Genomic DNA, 7,530 nt, shown 5'->3' with positions numbered 1-7,530 from the left:
TGTGTGTTTCGTTGAGACAGGATCTATTCTTGTAGCCCTGGCTGTCTTATAACTTGCTGTGTATACTGGGGTGGCCTGAAACAGAGATCCACATGCCTCTTAGTTTCCCAAGTGCTGAGATTAAAGGTGTGTGCCACCATGCCTGGATAACAGACGTATTAATTACTTCTATATTTTCTATGACAAGATACACGACAGGCAAACAGACTGCTTTTGGCTCCCAGGAGGTACAGTTCATCCCGGCAGGAGCACGGGCAGCTGGAATGGCTCTCCCAGGAGGTACAGTTCATCCCGGCAGGAGCACGGGCAGCTGGAATGGCTCTCCCAGGAGGTACAGTTCATCCCGGCAGGAGCACGAGCAGCAGGGGCAGGAAGCGGGGGTGACGCACACTGCTGCTCATCTCGCCCTTCCATTTTATTCAGCCTGGAACCCGGGCCCATGAAACGGCACCACGCACATTTAGTGCGGGTCTTCTCACCCCAGTTAACAGAGATAACTTCAAGAGCGTGTCCAGAGTCTCTTCCATGATTTTAGATCCTGTTGACAAACAACATTAACCATCACAAGTCCCCTCCTTGTCAACTTGGCACCTAAACATATAACTTTTAAGCTGTAACCCTTCCTCCGCTTCTTTTCTCCATAGGCTCATGGCCATCTCATAGTGCAAAAGACATTGAGTTCAGCTTCAAAGATTGTCATACTTTGATAGTCCCAACAGTATTTAAAAGTCCAAAGCCTTCTGAGACTCAAAGTAATCTCTTAACTGTGAGTTCCTACAAAACAAAAGTTAGTCACGTGCTTCCAATATACAATGACACAGAATTCCCATCACAGAGGGGAAAGTGTTTTTTACTTCGTTTCAATCCCTGTTCCCAAAGCACAGCCCAGAGATGACAAGACTCATCTGGACAAAATGCCCCAGTCATAGGGAGGACAGGTACTGCGGGTCCAGCCAGCGGCCACTGAACTCAAGCGTGAGTCTTCCATCCTGTGTAAACTTCAGTTTGATAGAGGAGCAAATGCCTTCGTATTTACATTAAACTGTCATGTGCTGTTTGAGCTCACTGAGAAGCTAGCTCTGGAGATGAGGTATGACCCTTCTACATCAGACCCATGCATGTTTGTCTCCTTTCCTGAGTCATGTTGGCTCTCCAATTCTGTGATAGGAAGAAACGAGAATAAAACAGCCAAAGTAAAGGTGTTGTGACCATTGTTTATCTTGTAATATAGAGTTCTGTCTGCTACTTAAACCAGAGGCAATTATGGTAGATCAGTCTATGTAGTTAAAGACTGCTGTGTTTTCTATACTATTAACCCGGGAACCAACCAAGCCCCATAGTTTAACAGCCTGAACACAGGTAATAGTCATTTATTGTGTATGCAGTTTGGATTCGGTTTTCTTTTATTTTTTTCAGTTTTCTTTTATTAAATTGGTATTACATAGCACGCTATCTATCTTCCAAGCTAGAGCTGACATGACATCAGCCAAGCTTGATATATTTTAAAGATTTACTTATTTATTTATTACGTATACAGTGTTCTGCCTGTATGTCTGCCTGCACACCAGAAGAGGGCACCAGATCTCATTACAGACGGTTGTGAGCCACCATGTGATTGCTGGGAATTGGAACTCAGGGCCTCTGGAAGAGCAGCCGGTGCTGAGACATCTCCCCAGCCTCAATTTGTTAATATTTTTATGTCACAGAAGATGACGCTTGAATGTTTTTTCAGAATGAAAAAGAAAACTGATTTTTTTTCCCCGAGACATGATTTCTCTGTATAGCTTTGGCTGTCCTAGAACTCACTCTGTGGACCAGGCTCCTATTTTCTCCCTTGACCTCCAAGGTCAGCTAGGTCCCAAGAGACCTAGTTTTTCAGTTATTTTACATACCAACCAGTTTCCCCTTCCTCCTCTCTTTGCATTCCTCCCCCACCCCATCTCCCATCTATTTCCCCCATCCACTCCTCCTTCTTTCAGAAAAGAGCAGGCCTCCCATGGGAGTCAACAAAGCAGGTCATAAGCTCCTCCCCCGATCAAGGCTGGGTGAGGCATCCCTGCACAGGGAATAGAAACCTAAGTCTTCAAACTCAAAAAGGTCTTTCCACTTCAACACGATACTTTATTTTACTTGCTTTTTGTTTTGTTTTATGGTGCTGGGGTTGAAACCCAGGGCCTCACACATTCTGAGTGAGTATTCTGCAACTGAACTATAATAAAAACAGGCTCAGGGGTAGAGTGCTTGCCTAACATTCAGGAAGCTCTGTGTTTGATCCCCAAAAACACACATTGACATGGTAGGGCATGTGTGTAATTTCAGCACATGGAAGACTTGCAGGAGGCTCAGGAATCAAAGGTCATTACTGGCTACATACCAAGTTTGAGGTTTGCCTGGGTTACATGAGACCCTGGCTCATAAAGTTGGTTACACCATATAATTTTTTAAAATTTGTTGAGTATGTCTGTGTGTGTGTGTGTGCGCGCGCGCACGCGTGTGCACACACAAGCATTTCATCCCAAGGTGCATGTGTGAAAGAGGACAGACAGCATGCGGTAGTCATGTCCCTGTCTACTATATGAGTCCCGGAGACTGAACTCAGGTAATTGGTCTTGGCAGCAAGCATCTTCATAGCTATCCCACAGCCCCACCACCACCTTTAAATTGAAAGCAAAATATATTTTAAACTCTAACAGTATGAACATAGGACCAAATTACAAGTTGATCGTGCGCTGATAATAGGCTCCAGACCTTAGCACAACTGACTCCATGAAGGAAGTGCCACTCAGGCCGTAAAACTCAGCACACAGACAGAACCACTTGCCAAAATGAAAACAAAGACCTAATTCATCCAAGTCCACAGTCCTGGGAAAGTCTATAAATGTCTTGTCTTTTTTACTTCTGTAGTTCTGCTTCTGGCTAACCGTCTTGGTAACTGAAGTATGTTAACCCAGGAATGTTTGTTTGTGCTCAGTTCACCCTGAGAAAGGCTGGGTACTACACTAGGACCCCAAACACACAGTGCAGTCACCAGCCTGCTAATAAAGACTCTCTATTAGCTTAAACCCATGTTCAAGTAGTCCTCTCTGGTGGACATCCCACAACACTTAACCACCCACATGTCCGCACAAAAAGACTTGCCCACCTAGCCAGGTGGCACACACCTTTAATCCCAGCACTCTGGAGGCAGAAGCAGGTGGATCTCTGTGAGTCGGAGGCCAGCCTGGTCTACAGAGAGAGTTCCAAGACAGCCAGGGGCTACACAGAGAAACCCAGTTTCAAACAAAAACAAAAACAAAACAAAAAAAAAGAATTGCCTACATGTAGCTTAACACAGAACCTGGGGTCCCACTATCCAACACTCTGCTTAAATAAGAGATATCCTCTCAAATCAGTTATCAAGCCTCATACAAGAGTGTGCTGCAGGCTCTCTCGGTCCCATTCAGCAACACCACACTGGTCATCTGACGTGGCCATGGTAGGAACTTAAACATCACTGAAATCAGTTGACCCTTAAGTTTTGAGAAGCAACACTGAATACTTAGCATGACACGACAGGCCCCCCAGCATCCAAGGTGTATCCATGAAGCTTGGCACAATTAAACTATCTCCCTATTCACGTCAGATTCCTAACCTCTGCACCCTAGACAAATCTGAATTCCACAAATACTTTCCAGGCCCTTTTCTGTGTACTATGGATGCAGAAGAGAAAGGGGGGGGGAGGGAAGAAGGAAAGAGGGCAGGGAAAAAAATGACAAAAATCCTTGTCTTCAAAAGCTACAGTCCAGTAAGTGACACCTCTTACTCCCCACTCATCCTGCCTTAATTTTGGGGGTCACAGAGATCCTTGCACACACAGAGAAGCACAAGGAGAACTAGGAATGTTAATCGCACAGGAGTGTCTCCTCTGGAGGAGATACCAATCAAATACCTACATTCCATCCAGGAAGCTAAGAGTGGAGGTTGTTAACACCTGGTGACTGTTTTGCTATCTGAAGAGACAGACCTCACCCCAGTGTGCTGGAATGACTATCCCAGACTCTTCCCTTCCTAGACCATTGCCCACCCTTAGGAGAAATGTCACAAGAACTTTACAACCTGCTGACTTCTATGCTAATCAATAGAGACCACACTAGATTCTAGGCCTTTAGCTCTGGAACCCACCCTCACGGTCACATGTACTTTGCAAAGGGGTCTCTATGCAGTCACACCTTAAACTTTATTGGGCACCTGGAACTGGACTGATGGTTGCCTGAAAATCTTTTCACAAACTGTGCTGTGTTTTAAATATGCTGACAGTGAACCATCTGGCATTAGACTCCCCGGAGTGGCTGACAAAGTCAATCTGCACCAGGTTTTCCTTCTCTCTTCCCTGGGGTCTGCTCCCCTGTTTGATACCTGCAGGGACCTCCCCCACACACAGTTAATTTAGGTTTGGTTGTTGTTGTTGTTGTTTTGCTTTGTTATGTTTTTTTGAGACAGGGTCTCTCTAAGTAGTTCTGGCTGTCCTGTAACTCACTATGTAAACCATGCTGGCCTTGAACTGACAGAAGTCCACCTGCTTCTGCCTCCCTGAAGCTGAAATCAAAGGCATGATCCACCATGCCTGGCTAGTTTAGGATTTTATTATCTCTCACATAAACTGTTCCTATTAAACTCCAGGTTCCATCAGAATATTTAGTATGGGGGTGGAGCTGAAGTTTATAAATCAGAGGGAATGGGTCTTTTAAAAGAACATGCAATTATGAATATATAAAATATATATAAATAGCCGGGCGGTGATGGCGCACGCCTTTAATCCCAGTACTCGGGAGGCAGAGGCAGGCGGATCTCTGGGAGTTCGAGGCCAGCCTGGTCAACAAGAGCTAGTTCCGGGACAGGCTCCAAAGCCACAGAGAAACCGTCTCGAAAAACCAAAAAAAAAAAAAAAAAAAAAAGATTACTGTCTCATCCCCCACCGCCGCCTCCCATTTCCCTCCCCCTCCCCCAGTCAAGTCCCCCTCCCTTGTCAGCCCAAAGAGCAATCAGGGTTCTCTGCCCTGTAGGAAGTCCAAGGACCACCCACCTCCATCCAGGTCTAGTAAGGTGAGCATCCAAACTGCCTAGGCTCCCACATAGCCAATACGTGTAATAGGATCAGAAACCCATTGCCATTGTTCTTGAGGTCTCAGTAGTCCTCATTGTCCGCTATGTTCAATGAGACCGGTTTTATCCCAGACTTTTTCAGACACAGGCCAGCTGGCCTTGGTGAGTTCCCGATAGAACATCCCCATTGTCTCAGTGTGTGGGTGAACCCCTCGCGGTCCTAAGTTCCTTGCTTGTGCTCTCTCTCCTTCCTTGTGGAGCTTTTCAACCTCAAGAAGTGTTTGACACTGCTGGCAGACCGCTAAGAAGCAGCCACCCAGACACAGTGCTAACCTTCCTTCCAGTGTTAGGTTAGAAGGTTATATATAGACTCTGGCCTCTCCAAACCGGAGGATAAACCAAAGGGGCATGGCTCTGCAAACAGCATGGAGTGAACACTCCTTGAAACACGAGGGAAAGCAGTCACTTCCTATTTCTCAGTGAGGACAGGACTGGTTATCTCTGAGATTCATGATGACTGGCGAGTATGTGGACACACATCTTGTTTCACCCCAAAGACTGGAAATGGGAACTCAGCCCAAGGGTCCATTGTTTAGGACCCTTTTAGGTCCATTTAGGACTGAATGATTCAGCCTAGATGCCAGCCCAGGCAAGGAATGGAACAGATCCCCAGGCAAGACAAGTTTTTATGATGTGCTTGCTGTTTGTTTTTCTTGAAGCAACTGAGACTTCAGGAGTCAATAGCAAGAAAGACCGAGACTGAAACATAACCTCCAGATGGCTTTCCGAAATGACCCTTTTCTTCACTTCGTGGGAGTATGTGAGAAGCCACAACTAGTACATGCTTTAACTTTGGTATTATTTTCTAATTATCAGGTGACTTAGGAAGTGGATCCAAACAGCAACCTAACGCTGGGGACTCTAGAGGGCGCTATAGTACAACACACAGACTACCGAGCACTGGGCTGAGGCTGGGAGGAAATAGCTCTTCTGTTTAAAAAGTATTATCTCAAGACCAGACTTAAGGAAAAGAAAATGAACCCTAAACTCCTAGGCATGATATATGAACATGATACCAGGTGCTGGCATCTTCCACCTTTAAAGCAATTGTAGCCAGGCATACGGTTCCATAGGCTCATCCTTCTGGCTGGTAAGCCTATCTCTTCTCCCAGGCCTGAGCCCTTTTGTGTAGTCCCATTACCCACCCCTGCTTCTACGATAGTCAGGCGTACTCTGGAATAACTTTGAATGTTCGTGCATCTACCGCTGTGAGCTTCAGGAGGGCACAGCGAGGCTCTATTTTTCCATTTATTTTCTAAGCACTGGGCACATGACAAGAATCTTTCTGAATATGAGCATTAATGTCCAAGAAGCAAAAAGGTGAGGTGAGAGGTTTTGGCCTCATGGTTCCAAAAGACTTGGCCTGGGCCAAAGGAGGCTATGGTATTTTCTACAGGCTCGGACCAAGCCTCCTCTGTCTGTTACTATGCCTCTAGAACCCTTAGATTCTTGTCTGTGGAGCAATCACAGTATGCAGAAAGGAGAAAATCTTCCCTCTAGACAAGACAAATCATGCAAAATAAAATGTCATTCCAAGAAGCAGAGTTGTGGCTGGATCTTAAGAAGAGACACTCAACTCTGATGCCAAGGGCGGCTCTAACATTTGTCCAGGAGATTCCCCGAATCCCCCTGAACCCTTGCTTCTTGGTTCAGCAGCTCTAACCCAGAAACCTTTCGCAGAGGCTGCAGGGTCTGCAAAGTTTCAAACATCCTCCTGGCTGGTTCCTGTCTATTCCACGGGGTTAGCTAGGGTAGAGTTGAAAGCATACAAGTCAGGAGGCCTCCCACATACGACAGCGCTCTCTCTCAATGCCACTTTCCCACCGATTCCTCTACTTCCCCGGATTATTTCCGAGCACCTGTCCCTCAAATGTATTCTTCAAAGTTATAGTGCAACAGCATAAATAGGCACGGGGACGACACTGCCTCGGAAAGAAGAGCAATGCTCAAGTCTTCCTGCTGGCGGCAACAGCAGAGTAAAGGGACAGCCCAGGGTGTGTTAAAGGGATCTTGGTGTCAGGCAAGCAGGGAGCTGACACAGCAAGAAGACTGTCTGGTGGGAGAAACTGGATCAGCCAGGAATGTTCCTAAAACAGCCCCTAAGTGTGAGGAGCCATGAGAGACACTGAACTCTTCCTAAGAAGGTTATACACAGCGACACTTAAAACCTGCAGGCAAAGGATGGAGACAGACGAAGAAGCTGACGATTAAAACAGGGAACGGAGCTCCTTCAAGCAGGGTGGAATCCAGTGTTGAATGGTGTTCCTAGTAGAGATATTCCTCGGCTGGAGCAGAGGGAAGGGCGTGGAAGATCTGACTAAGTGGTAGCTGTAGGTGGAAGAGAAAGATGTCAGAGATGACGACCCCCTAACCCCATCCCCCGTTCCA

The sequence above is a fragment of the Alexandromys fortis genome, unplaced genomic scaffold (genome assembly GCF_014885135.2).
Source record: "Alexandromys fortis isolate MF-2015 unplaced genomic scaffold, M_Fortis_MF-2015_v1.1 scaffold_6, whole genome shotgun sequence".
In the NCBI taxonomy this organism is placed as follows: domain Eukaryota; kingdom Metazoa; phylum Chordata; class Mammalia; order Rodentia; family Cricetidae; genus Alexandromys; species Alexandromys fortis.
Note: the sequence above shows the minus strand (reverse complement) of the source record.